This window comes from Pan paniscus, chromosome 1 (assembly GCF_029289425.2).
Source record: "Pan paniscus chromosome 1, NHGRI_mPanPan1-v2.0_pri, whole genome shotgun sequence".
NCBI lineage: Eukaryota > Metazoa > Chordata > Mammalia > Primates > Hominidae > Pan > Pan paniscus.
Genome location: NC_073249.2, coordinates 215,045,518 through 215,059,908, shown reverse-complemented (window position 1 = coordinate 215,059,908; position 14,391 = coordinate 215,045,518). Strand labels below are relative to the sequence as shown.

General features: G+C 44.2%; 1 pseudogene; it reads right to left on the bottom strand.

Annotated features, from left to right (window-relative positions):
* Positions 1-2,592: 2,592 nt before the first annotated feature.
* Positions 2,593-5,413, bottom strand: LOC129395019 (endogenous retrovirus group K member 104 Rec protein-like; annotated as a pseudogene).
* Positions 5,414-14,391: the final 8,978 nt, after the last annotated feature.

Sequence of the window (14,391 nt, the reverse complement as noted above, 5' to 3'; positions counted from 1 at the left end):
CCAGCCTGGCCAACATGGTGAAACCCTGTCTGTACTAAAAATACAAAAAATTAGCTGGGTGTGGTGGCATGCACCTGTAATCCCAGCTACTCGGGAGGCTGAGGCAGGAGAATTGCTTGAGCCTGGGAGGCAGAGGTTGCAGTGAGCCAAGATCATGCCACTGCACTTCAGCCTGGACTACAAAGCGAGACGCTGCCTCAAAAAAAAAAAAAAGTATATAGTTCATTCTTTAAGGGTAGGGGCCCTTGACTTAACCCTTGCCTGGTAAGACCTTAGGTCCTGTATATAACTTGGTATCTTATTACCCTAAATAGTCAATTCAGTCAGCCTTATAATCTCTATTTTAACATGAATGCTGGTCAGTTTTTGTGTCTCAACCATGAAAGGAAGGAAGTAAAATGAGATGTGTCTAACCTCCCATCCCGCCATGGCCAGGAACTCAGTTTTAAAGATTTCTCTGGGTACACTTGGCCGAGAGGGAATCTGTTCAGTTCATAGGGGGAGCTTAGGATTTTATTTTTAGTTTTCAGAACGAGGGATGAATAATCATGGAGGCTTCTGCTGGGAGGGAAAAAGTAGAAAAAATGCATTAATTTCACTCTTCCTGTATGCCAGGCCTTATGCCAAGCCCTTAAGTTGCCCCAACTCATTCGATTCTACCAGGGTCACACAAGTGGTGGACATCATCATCCTCATTTTTCAGGAAAACCGAGGCTCTCGCCCAAGGTCCCTGCCCAACAACACCAGGCCCTGAGTTCTCAGCATGGTCCTCACTCAGATACTCTTTGTGTAGGGTTTCTTACCTGAGTCCTCAGCAGGCTTCTCACCTGGATGCCGTTTGTGTAGGGTTTCTCACCTGAGTCCTCAGCAGGGTCCTCACTCGGATGTCCTTTGTGTAGGGTTTCTCATCTGAGTCCTGAGCAGGGTCCTCACTCGGATGCCCTTTGTGTAGGATTTCTCACCTGAGTCCCCAGCAGGGTCCTCACTCGGATGTCCTTTGTGTAGGGTTTCTCATCTGAGTCCTGAGCTGGGTCCTCACTCGGATGCCCTTTTTGTAGGGTTTCTCACCATAGGGAAAGTCACTCATCACCCACAGGCACTTGACTATTATCTGCCCTCTAAGGATGTGCGATTCCAAAACACACTTGCTCTGAGAAAAACCAGGGCCGTATCATTTTCCCCGCCAAACCGGAAAGGAGCCAAGAGATCAAAGGATGACTCAGATGAGCCCAGCTTGGCAAATAATGAGTTGATTAGGATTCACATGCAGGGCACTCCAGGGCAGCAGCAGCACAGCCCCAAAGATCTGTGCCACCTCCTGTCTCTAAACTGCTTTTAAGTGAATTTTCTGGCTCTTTGTCCACTGATTTTGAGCAATCAGCCTCTTCTGCTTGGTAGGTTCTCAGATACTGTCTGGGATGTTTGGGTTCTCGGGGACACCTGCTTCTTGGCTGGGCACAAGAGACTTGGCTTCCCACCTGGCCTTCAGGGTTCAGGCAGGGGACATGCACCCTTAAGTAACCTGATGGGACCTGTCACACCAGAATTCTATACACTTGAAGTGGGGCCAGCCTCTCCACACCTGTGGTTTCTTCTCATCAGGTGGGATGAGAGACTGAGGAAAGAAAGAAGACACAGAGACAAAGTATAGAGAAAGAAATTGGGCCCAGGGGACCGGCGCTCAGCATACGGAGGACCTGCACTGGCACTGGTCTCTGAGTTCTCTCAGCTTTTATTGATTACTGTTTTCACTATCTCATCAAGGGGAATGTGGCAGGAGAACAGGGTGATAGTGGGGAGAAGGTCAGCAAGAAAACATGTGAGCAAAGGAATCTGTGTCACAAATAAGTTCAAGGGAAGGTTCTATGCCTGGATGTGCACATAGGCCAGATTTATGCTTTTCTCCACCCAAACATCTCAATGGAGTAAAGAGTAACAAAGCAGCATTGCTCCCAACATGTCCCACCTCCTGCCACAAGGCGGTTTTTCTCCTATCTCAGAATGGAACAAATGTACAGTCGGGTTTTATACCAAGACATTCCATTCCCAGGGGCAGGCAGGAGACAGAGGCCTTCCTCTTATCTCAGCTGCAAGAAGCCTTCCTCTTTTACTAATCCTCCTCAGCACAGACCCTTCACGGGTGTCGGGCTTGGGGACGGTCAGGTCTTTCCCATCCCATGAGGTCATATTTCAGACTATCACATGGGGAGAAACCTTGGACAATACCTGGCTTTCCAGGGCAGAGGTCCCTGCAGCTTTCCACAGTGCATTGTGCCCCTGGTTACTTGAGAATGAAGAATGGCGATGACTTTTATCAAGCACACTGCCTGTAAATATTTTGTAAACAAGGCACATCCTGCACAGCCCTAGATCCCTTAAACCTCGATTCCATACAACACATGTTTCTGTGAGCTCAAGGTTGGGGCTAAAGTTACAAATTAACAGCATCTCAGGGCAAAGGAGTTGTTCAGGGTACAGATAAAAATGAAATTTCTTATGTCTTCCTTTTCTACATAGACACAGCAACCGTCTGATCTCTCTTTCTTTTCCCTACATATCCCCCTTTTCTTTATGAGAAATCCGCCATCATCATCATGGCCCGTTCTCACTGGTCGCTCTCTCTTTGGAGCTGCTGGATACACCTGTAGACTAACAACAGACAAAACAGATATACCAGGATTAATATGAAATTACAATAGTTGAACTTCTGATGGTTTTAACCCAAGTGACAGGGTTAAGATTTGTGAGGCCATCAGCAACTTTCACGATTGCCTCAGTTTCTGGCACCAAATTTAAATGGGCTTTTGATGCCTCAAAAATTTGTTCTTTTAATTTTGAAATATCTAAAGTAAGATTATCTTCTCTTTCTTATAGATGACATCTAACCATGTCCCAGTGATGCTCAGACTCATTATAGGCTTGGGGTTTAATACAAAAATCTGACATATTCCAGTCACACTGTAACTGAAAAAGATATTCCAAGCTCATGAGCCTATCTCCCATCCAAATGACAGTTTGTCTAAGATCATTAATTTGGTTTGCCAATTTTTGATCTATTTGGGTCAGAGAATTCCACAATTTTGAGGAATTCTTTTGCCAATTATTTACATATTCTGCAGTTTGAACAGAGAAGTGTAAAGCAATTCCAGCAGCCACAGCAGTAGCTGTGACTGCAAGAAGACCCAAAATCACTGCAATCAAAGTAAAAATGAATCTTTTGGATCTAGTTAGAACTCCTTTTAATACTTCTGTTAAAATATGGACAGATGGGGAAGCCTCCCACTGTCAGTCCATGGACACAGGAATCCACATGCCCTCTCTTGCCCTCACCAGCAGAATACGGTGCTGCCAATCAAAAGTCGAATCAATGCAAGTAAACAATCTACAGTTTTCACAGGTTATAGTTTGGGAATCTGGTTTAATAACTATGTTTCCTACAACTAGCATATAAGGGGGTTTTACACAACTTTGCAAAGGAATTGTAGGATTGGAATTTAGGTTAATAGTATAATATGGCTTATGATCTCTTGTTCCTATAGCTTGATTTTCAGACCAAATTCTAATGTGGTGTGAGGCCACAGTAAGCTTTCATAATGCTGGATGTTCAGGACCAGTAACAGGACTAACTAACTTTGGTTGAGGTGATGAAATTCGCTTTTCACCCCATTTCCATGGATAGGGTGATTGTAACTTTCTATAAACCTGATCCAGCCTTTCAGTTAAATCACTCTCATAGGCCAGATTAATGGGCCAGGTGGATGGGGCTGTGAACATGAGTAAGTCTGGCCCATACAATTATAATAAAATTGGCCTCGAGGGGCCCGGTCTATAATAGTTCCAAATTCATTGTTTTGTAATACCACCGCAGTATCAGGCACACATTCTTCCCAAACTGAAATTTTGGGCCTTTTGATTCTTTGGGAATTTTCTTGGGGCAAGGCTTCCCCTTAGGCCTAAATTTTAATGATCTTTGATAAGAAGAGTCCTGTGAATTATTTATCTGTGGCCCGAGTGACATCCCACTTACTAAGTGATAAGTAAATCTACTGGTGGCACTGACAGTAGGTACTTCTACCAACCAATTTGGGGTTGTAGGCATTAAATATCCTGGTACCTTCCCTAGGCAAATAGGAGGATAACGATACCCAGTGGAAATATTTATCATCAATTCTTTTTTAGGTTGGGCAGGGCAACGATCATCTGTGAGGCCTGGTACCCATGCACTATTATTAACACATACTTCAATAGGATTATCCATCCATGTGACTGCCTGAATTAAGGGCGGGAAAGGCACACAGGCCCGGTAAGTATGATTAGTTGAGGCTGCTACTGCAGTCACAGGGAGACTTACCACCGTTGATACAATCATCAAAGCTGCAGGCAGCATGTTCTCTGGAGTTTGTGTTACCCTTTTTGTTCTTCAGGCTTTTTTCAGCTAACTGTGTCAGCTTCTTTAATTGGACCCAGGTCAGCGGCTCTGCTTTCTTGGTGGATGGCAACTTCATCTGTTCTTCTGACGTCACCATTTTGTTCACCCGGTGAGTCGATGATGCTCGATTGCGGGTTTTCCATCTCCGTGGTGGCGTTTCTCTTTGCATCTCCGATGGTTTCATTGTAGAACTTTAAATGTCTAGTGGGTATCCAAACAGGAAGCTGATTTTCTCCTGGTGAAACACAAGCAAAACCTCTCCCCCATGTTATCATTTTTCCTATTTCCCTTGTCTTATTTTTGTTGTCTTTCCACCAAATCAGTTTTCCTTCATGTGGGCTGTTCTTTTTACCAGTAAAATGTTGCTCTGCAGAAGTAGTGGTCTGATTTCTATAAATGTTTAAAAAATTTAAAGTATAGAGTGCTAAATTAAGTTGCATCTGGGGAGTGTTCTACTCCTTAATGTCTTTTTCCTTTTTTTGTTTCACCAATTGAGCTTTGAGTGTTCTATTAGTTCTTTCAATTATGGCCTGTCCTTGGGAATTATAGGGGATTCCTGTTGTATGTGTAATTTTTCACTGATTTCACAATTTTTAAAATGTTTTACTACAGTATCCTGGCCCATTATGTGTTTTAATTTTTTTTTGGAACTCCCATGACAGCAAAACAAGATAATAAATGTCTTTTAACATGGGAAGTACTTTCTCCTGTCTGGCAGGTTGCCCATACAACATGCAAATAAGTATCAACTGTCACATGGACAAATGACAATTTTATAAATGAAGGTACATGTGTGACATCCATTTGCCATATTGCATTAGGACATAGGCCTCTGGGATTAACTCCTGCCTCCTGAGTGGGCAGGTGTAGGACTTGACACTGGGTGCAATGTTATACAATATTTTTTGCCTCTTTCCATGTGATATCAAATTTATTTTTTAGTCCTGTTGCATTTACATGAGTCAAAGCATGAAGTTCTTGTGCTTCTATGAATGCAGATGATGCTAGCAAGTCAGCTTATTCATTTGCTTTAGTTAAAGGCCTTGGTAAATTAGTACGTGCTCAGATATGAGTAATATAAAATGGGAAATTTCTTTTTCTTGCAATTTGTTGTAACAAATTAAAGGGCTTGTTTAACTGATCATCCATACTATATTTGGTTAGGGCTGTCTCAACATCCTTTGTAGCCTGTACTACATATGCAGAATCTGATTTTCAATGACTCGTTCTTTTGGCCTGGTGTAAACCACTTTTCCATTGCTGGAACCATCAGTAAACACCATCAGAGCATTTTCTAAAGGTTTATGTCTGGTAATTTTAGGTAAAATTCAAGTAGTCAATTTTAAAAACTGGAAGAGATTTTTGTTTTTGGGTAATGGTTATCAGTAATTCCCACAAAATCAGCAAGACCAATCTGCCATGCAGCACAATTGATAAAGGATTGTCTAAACTCTTCCTTGTTTAAAGGAACAATGATTTTATCTGGGTCACTTCCACACAATTTTATTATTTGTAATCTTGCCTGACCAATTAATGTAGCCATTTGATCCAAGTACAATGTAAAAGTCTTAATCGTACTGTGAGGAAGGAAAGATCACTCCACAAGATCTGTATTTTGAACAATAACACCTGTTGAGAATGTGCAGTAGCAAAAATCAAAAGTTGGAGTGGGGCGAAGTGATCTATTCTATTTACTTGTGCTCACCAAATTTTTTCTTCAATTAATTCAATTTCTTTAGTTGTCTCTGGAATTAATGTTCTTTTACTATTCAATTCTGGATCCCCACTCGAGATAGAGAACAAATTTGACATGGCATAAGTAAGGATGCCTAGAGTTGGCCGAATCCAATTAATATCTCCTAGCAATTTTTGAAAGTCATTTAATGTTTTTAATGTGTCTTTTCTTATTTCTATTTTTTGTGGTTTAATTTTTCTTTCCTCTACCTGCATTCCCAAGTAATGGACAGGAATAGAGGTTTGAATCTTATCAGATGCTATTGTCAGTCCTGCGTTTGCAACCTCTGTCTGCAGAAATGTGTAACAGTCAATTAATCTGTCTCTCGTTTCTGCAGCACACAAAAGATCATCAACATAATGAAAGACATAACAGTGTGAAAACTTGTCTCTAACTGGTTGAAGAGCTTCAGCTACAAAAATCTGACAAATAGTTGGACTATTAAGCATTCCCTGAGGCAACACTTTCCACTGAAACCTGGTGGCTGGTTCTTTATTATTTATGGCTGGTATAGTAAAAGCAAATTTTTCAAAATCCTGTTTTGCTAGAGGAATGGTAAAAAAGCAATCCTTCAGCTCAATTATAATTAAAGGCCAGTCTTTGGGGATCATGGCCAGAGAGGGCAACCCAGGTTGGAGAGCCCCCATAGGTTGAATTACAGCATTGACGGCTCTTAAGTTGGTTAACATGCGCCATCTGCCGGATTTTTTCTGAGTTATAAACACAGGAGAATTCAAGGCAAAAATGAAGGCTCAATATGTCCCTTTGCTAATTGCTCTTTTGCCCATAAGTGTAAAGCCTCCAGCTTTTGTTTTGGTAGCAGCCACTGATTTACCCGTACAGGTTTTTCTGTTTTCCAAGTTAATGGAATGGGTTTTGGAGGCTCTACAGTGGCCACTCCTAAAAAGGATATCCTATTCCTTTTCTTTCTTGATTTCCCTCAGCCTCAGTTGGGATTTTAATGCCATCTCCATTTTTCCCTAGTCCTTTGCCAGGGAGACATCCCATTTTAGTCATGATTTTTTGACTGGTGGGGCTGTATAAGGAGGCTGGGATAGTAATCTCTGCATGCCATTGTTGTAACAAGTCTCGGCCCAAAAAATTATTTGGAATAGAAGTAATCATAGGTTGAACTGTACTTTCTTGATTATCAGGTCCTAGACAACGTAAAATCATGGTGCTTTGATACACTTTTGAGGCGCTGCCCACACCGACAAGTCCTGTAACAGGCTTTTGTTTAGGCCAATTTTTTGGCCATTGATTTAAGGCGATAAGGGAAACATCAGCATCGGTATCCAATAATCCTATAAACTGCTTTCCCTGAATAGTGACTGTACACACAGTTTTATTCTCTGAGACCTGACGAGCCCATTGAGTGGCTTTTCTGGCAGAGTTGGTACTTCCAAACCCTCCTGTCCTTTCCGTTTTGTTTTCCCAATTTTAATATAAGGCAAAAGCAATAATTGAGCAATTCTATTACCTGGATTGGCACTCCAGGGAACAGTGGAGCTGATCACTAACTGAATTTCCCCTTTATAATCTGAATCAATTACCCCAGTATGAATTTGGACTCCCTTCAAATTTAGACTTCATCTCCCTAAAATGAGGCCTACTGTCCCTCCTGGCAGTGGGCCATATACCCCTGTAGGAATCTTTTGCGGGGTCTCTCCAGGGAGTAAAGAAACCTTTTGAGTGGAACATAAATCTACTGCTGTGCTGCCTGCTGTGGCGGGGGACAGCTGTTGTATTGTTGTAATTGGCTGATTCCCTGAAGTGGTGGTATTTGCTGTGGGGGTTGCTGTCCCTGAAAACCCTGAAGAACAAACGGCTGAATCGGGAATGCCCCAGTTTGTTGTTGGGACTGAGGCTGGCCCCTCACCCCTTTTTCTGACAATAGTTGCCCATTTTTATCATATTTAGAACGACATTGATTAGCCCAATGTTTTCCTTTTCCATGTCTTGGACACAGGCCAGGTGGCTCTTTATTTTTACTCTGTTTATTTAAGACTGGGCAGTTCTTTTTTAGATGACCGATTTGACCACAATTATAACATTTCCCCCCAAATGCTCTAACTATCCTCCTAAAGTGACTCCGGTCATTGCTTGGGCCATTAGCATTGCCTTACGCATAGCTCCTCCAATCCCATCACAAGCTTTCACATATTCTGTAATTACATCAACTCCTGCTGGACCTTTTCCTTCTAATGGCTTTATGGCTGGTTGAAATTCTGGATTTGACTTTTGATAAGCCATTATTTCTACAATAACTTTTTGGGCATTATCATCCGAAACAGATTTTTCAGACGCATCTTGCAACCTTGCCACGAAGTCTCGATATGGCTCTTTGCAGCCTTGTCTAATTGAACTAGAAGAAGGGCAAGCAGTGCCTGGGCAAGCGATGCCTGGGCAAGCGGTGCGTGGGGCACCCAGGTGCCTGGGTCCTGAATTTTTTCCCAGTCCCTGAGGCAAAGAGCCCTTAGATGTTCAATACCCTCATTCTGCATTACTGATTGTTGGCCAATTGTGCTCCAATTTGGACCTGTTCCTAGCAATTGATCTGCATCTATATTAACAGCGGGATAAATAGCCTGATTTTTTCATGCCTGTTCTTGTACTCCATCAATCCACCAGGTTTTAAATTGTAGGAACTGAGAGGGTGAAAGGGAAGATTTAGCCAACATTTCCCAATCATAGGGAATAAGTCTATTTCCATGAGCAATGGAATCTAATAAAGTTCTCATATAAGGGGAGTTGGGTCCATATTGTTTAACTCCTTCCTTCATATCTTTTAACATTTTCATGGTGAAAGATTCATATCTAGCCTCAGTTTGGACAGACGCTCCAGCTTGCCCCCTTTCCCAGCTGGTATTGGTTGTAAAATTACAAGGAACTGCCATGCCTCAAGATCTCCCTGTTTTCTGGCTTTATCAATGATTTCATGCAGTGTACTACCTTGTCCACTAGGTGGTGATGTAGGATTAAACACCACTGGGTTGCTGGTGAGGTGCCGTGCTATGTGGCATGGGACACACCGCTTGAGGTCTGTGTTGAACCTCCGGAGACGGCCCATACTGAATTTGAAGCTCAGCTGGCGGCCAGTATTGATAAACTACCGGTGGTTGGGTCTTATTTTCTACCAGCTGATATTGTGGATACTGTATCTGAATTGGCATTGCTGGGATAGAGACTCTATCCTTTTCTACTTGATATTCTCTTGGGGTTTGCACTTGTCTAACCTGCATTTGAGGTTGTAATGTTACAGGCATCTGAACCACTGGAGGAGGAGTTGATGGCCATGGTGGTTTAGGCTCTAGTAGCCCCAATAATTCTGGACCTCCTTCCACCAGTTTTGATGATTCAGGATATACTACCTCCTGTAACTGATTGTAGTCAACATTTTGCATTGACTGAGCCATTACAGACTCTGCTACATTTTTACAATGTGAACTTTCCATTAATTTCCGGGATTTTGTCTCTGCCTCTTCTTCACAATCTACTACACAGCTTTCAGGGGCATCAGAAATTGAAAGGCTGTCTTTTTCTATTTGAAACGGTTCTAAAGTTGCTTTAATAATGGGCCAATCATTCCATACTGTAAGTGGGATGATTTTACCTTCCCTACTTGCTTGTTTTAATTCTTTGCCAATTTTCCCCCAATCTTTTAGATCTAAAGTTCCCTGTTTTGGAAACCATGGGCAGAATTGTTCTATTGTTTGAAATAACATAATTAGATTTTCTGTAGAAGCTCTAACTCCCCATCTTCTTAGAAGAATTTTAATGAAGCTGAGATAAGAGGCATATTTACTTTCAGTTTGTCCCATTGTTACCCTGAGTTCCTCTGAGCGCACAAGCTTACCGCATGGCTGATCATGGAAGTACTTGGGAATCTCTCGTTGACTGTCTTCAATGCTCACGTTTTTAGCGTACCTTCACCCTAGAGAAAGGCCCATGTTGGGCGCCAGATGAAGGGGGTCAGCCACTCCACACCTGTGGGTATTTCTCATCAGGCAGGACAGGAGACTGAGAAAAGAAATAAGACACAGAGACAAAGTATAGAGAAAGAAAAATGGGCCCAGGGGACTGGTGCTCAGCATACGGAGGACCCACACTGGCACCGGTCTCTGAGTTCCCTCAGTATTAATTGATTACTATTTTCACTAACTCAGTAAGGAGAAAGCGGCAGGAGAGCAGGGTGATAGTGGGGAGAAAATCAGCAAGAAAACATGTGAGCAAAGGAATCTGTGTCACAAATAAGTTTAAGGGATGGTACTATGCCTGGATGTGCACATAGGCCAGATTTATGCTTTTCTCCACCCAAACATCTCAGTGGAGTAAAGTGTAACAAAGCAGCATTGCTGCCAACATGTCTCGCCTCCCACCATAGGCAGTTTTTCTCCTATCTCAGAATAGAACAAATGTATAATCATGTTTCATACTGAGGCATTCAGTTCCCAGGGGCAGGCAGGAGACAGAAGCCTTCCTCTTATCTCAACTGCAAGAGGCCTTCCTCTTTTACTAATCCTCCTCAGCACAGACCCCTAATGGGTGTCAAGCTGGGTGGAAGGTCAGGTCTTTCCCATTCAATGAGGTCATATTTCAGACTATCACATGAGGAGAAACCTTGGACAATACCTGGCTTTCCAGGGCAGGGGTCCCTGAGGTTTTTCACAGTGTATTGCACCCCTGGTTACTTGAGAATGGAGAATGGTGATGACTTTTATCAAGCATACTGCCTGTAAACATTTTGCCAGCAAAGCACATCCTGCACAGCCCTAGATCCCTTAAACCTTGATTCTATACAACACATGCTGCTGTGAGCTCAAAGTTGGGGCTAAAGTTACAGATTAACAGCATCTCAGGGCAAAGTCAGGGTACAGATCAAAATGATGTTTCTTATGTCTTCCTTTTCTACATAGACACAGTAACCGTCTGATCTCTCTTTCTTTTCCCTGCATACACTAGTCTTCTTCTTTAGTCTGCTAGATATGGGAAGGGTGTTAAGAAAGGATCTCTCATCAATATGACCTGGCCCCCAAAAAGCATGCTTGATTTTTGAATGTGGTAAAGAAATATTTAAACCATGTTTTATGTCTATATGATTATTAGTATTTATATATTGTTTTGTTTTGTTTTGTTTTTGAGATGGAGTCTCACTCTGTCATGAGGCTGAAGTGTGGTGGCACAATCTCAGCTCACAGCAACCTACGCCTCCTGGTTTCAAGCAATTCTCCTGCCTCAGCCTCTCTAGTAGCTGGGAGTACAGGCATGTGCCAACATGTCCAGCTAATTTTTGTACTTTTAGTAGAGACAGGGTTTCACCATGTTGGCTAGGATGGTCTCAATCTCTTGATCTTGTGATTCTCCTGCCTCAGCCTCTCAAAGTGCTACTATTATAGGTATAAACCAACACGCCTGGTCATATTTATATATTATAGGTAGTATTTTGCTAAAAGGGAATTTTGATATCTTTATAAGACACAACTAGTTTAATTAAGGAAGGAGCACTGCCCACCATGACGACAGGTATGGGTTGGTGATGCCCTGAAGCTCCAGGTAATCAATGAGGTGAATGTCCCCTTCCAAAGCAGGGGCCATGCCTTGTGCAGTGAAGCTCTGTCCCAGCACAGCTAATGGTCAGAAATGGATTCTTCTCAATCTGTCCATTAGGACTGAACAGGGTCTCAGCATCTGGTTAGCAGGGAGGGACCCTGAGAAGGGGCTTTACTTGAGTGACTCACACTCTTTGCCCACATAGAATGTTCCCGGCCCTGTGTGTGCATCTTGTGGGTATTAACCCACTGATCAGCCACAGAACAAAGCAAGGAGGTAATAGATTTATAAAGAGAAGTAAAGAACAGGAGGGAATTGATAAAAATGAGGAAATTTCATTTGGATGCCTGACTTCCTGGGGCAGGACCTCATTAAAAACACAGCTCAGTGCTTCTGATTTTCTCTTTTTCTTGTCTCTTTTTCCTGAGACGGAGTCTTGCTCTATTTCCCAGGCTGCAGTGTAGTGGCTCTATCTCAGCTCACTGAAACCTCTGCCTCCTGGCTTCAAGCGATTCTCCTACCTCAGCCTCCCAAATAGCTCGGACTACAAGTGCCTGCCACCATGCTCAGCTAATTTTTTTTTGGCCCCGAGTCTCGCCCTGTCACCCAGGTTGGAGTGAAGTGGCACTATCTGGAGATCTCAAGTACCTGGACCGGGGAGTCTGCAGGAGTTTGTTTATCTTGGGCTGGGGGTGCATGGGAAGTAGGTAGGGCTCCTGTGACCACAAACCCAAGGCCTCTGGGATCAGAAGGCAACAACAAGGGCCAGGACCTACCCCGGGGCCTGTGCTTGCAGGGACCCTGGCTCTCATTTGTATGTGGGGTGCCTGAGTGATTTCAGATTCCTCACCCATCCCCATTGGCTCTTCTAGGGGAGATGCATCTATAACACCTGTAGGTGACCCTGTGTAGGAAAAGATTGCAGAACCCACACGGGCCCATGCTGAGTGAGGCTTTCTCCAGGTGGGCACAAAAACCCCTAGCTCCCCAGCCACTGCCAGAGCTTGGGGTTGGGGGCCCTACATGGAGGCAAATGCGGGGAGCATTGGCAAAGGCAGGGCTGAGTGAAAGGAGAAGAAGAGCACATGGAAAAGACACAGGGGTCTCTGACAGTTCCAGGGCCAGAGGCACTTGGGAGTGGGAGAGGCATGACTGGGAGATAGGTCCAGGGCTTTTTCTGAGCCCTGAGGCCCCAGCAGGTTTACTTCCCTCCGAAGATCTCTCTGGGCTATTGTGCCTGGGAGTCAGGGCTGGCTCCGCTGCAGCCCTGTGGGAAGGGCATAGATCCTTCAGGGTCTAAGGTTCAACTTTACTCTTATCCTCAAATGAGGGCTTTTACCCAGGGATCTCTTGTCCGCAGATCCCACGTCTTCTTGCTGGACTCCCAGAGGAAGTTGTCCTACCAGGGACATGGGATGTTATACTTTTCTCTTCCATGGAACCATCTCTGTCAGGTAGAGTTGTGCCTTTCTAGGTGGCCGCACACACACACACACACACACACACACTTACCATGTGGCCATTGCAGTGATGCCCACTGGGCTTGGGGTTCTTCCATAGCACCCAGCTGAAAAAAGCCTCACCTAAGGCTAAGAAGAGACCTGGCTTGGACAAAAAAATACTTACTGCATTCCAGGTGCATCCTTTTCAGCTCTAAGGCTGGACCAGGGGAACCTGGGAAGGGATGGCCCCTGTGCTGGGACCGGTCGAAGGCTCTGTCATCATCCTGGCAGCCTTGGAAGACCAGAGGGGTCAGGTCTTCCTCTGCAAGCCAGGCAGTGTCACCACCCAGAAGTCCAGGGTGCCTCTTTAGGTCCAGAACAGCAGCTGTGGAGTTTCCTGCTTTGTGCCTTGCCATGTTCAACAACATCACTCAATATAAATTGGGGAAAATTTGTTAATTACTGCTGGGTCTCTCTGCATTGTGGCCATGTTCCGAAGTCCAGGAGAGATGGGCTGATGGCCTTGGGATGCATAAAGTGACGCCGGCCCCATCAGCTCAGGCTGGGGGAGAAAACAGAGGCTCAGGAATATTCTAGAGAGCCTAAGCAAGGGCCTCACAGGAGCTTTGGAATCCCAGTGTGGATTCTGGGAGTGGAGAATAGGTCAGGTCATTTCCTGAGATGTGTTTCGAAGGTTGCTCTGAGCTTGGCAGCAGATGAGCACCTCGAGAAGAACTGGCGACAGAACATGGTAGAAAAGACCCCAAGTGCAGGATTCTCACTGGGGTCCTGGGGGTGCTACTGCACCCCTTGAAATGGGCAGGAAGAGGGAGTCAGTCAGCCAGTTCTTTCCAATATTTAGCTTATTGAACACCTTGGGGGTTCCACTGAGCCCCTCACCTGAGGGGTTTGCCAATCATTTGCTGCCAGAACATGGGCAGGTTTTTCTCTGGCCAAATCTCAGGTTTATCAGGTTACAAATGGGGAAAATAGCAACGTGCCTTAGATTCTCCATGAAGAAGAGCTGAGGTCCGAGATGATCGGTACCAGCCGTCTGTTGTGCCTCGTGGATGCTCAGTGAACACAGATTCTCACAACCATTATTGATGCTGAGCTCACCCTCAGCCTCAGGTTTACAAAGTGGGGCATGGGAAGTAGAAGCCTCACTGGGCTCAGGTGATCCTCCCACCTCAACTTCTTGGGCAGCTTGGCCTACAGGTGCACACTGCCTCCCC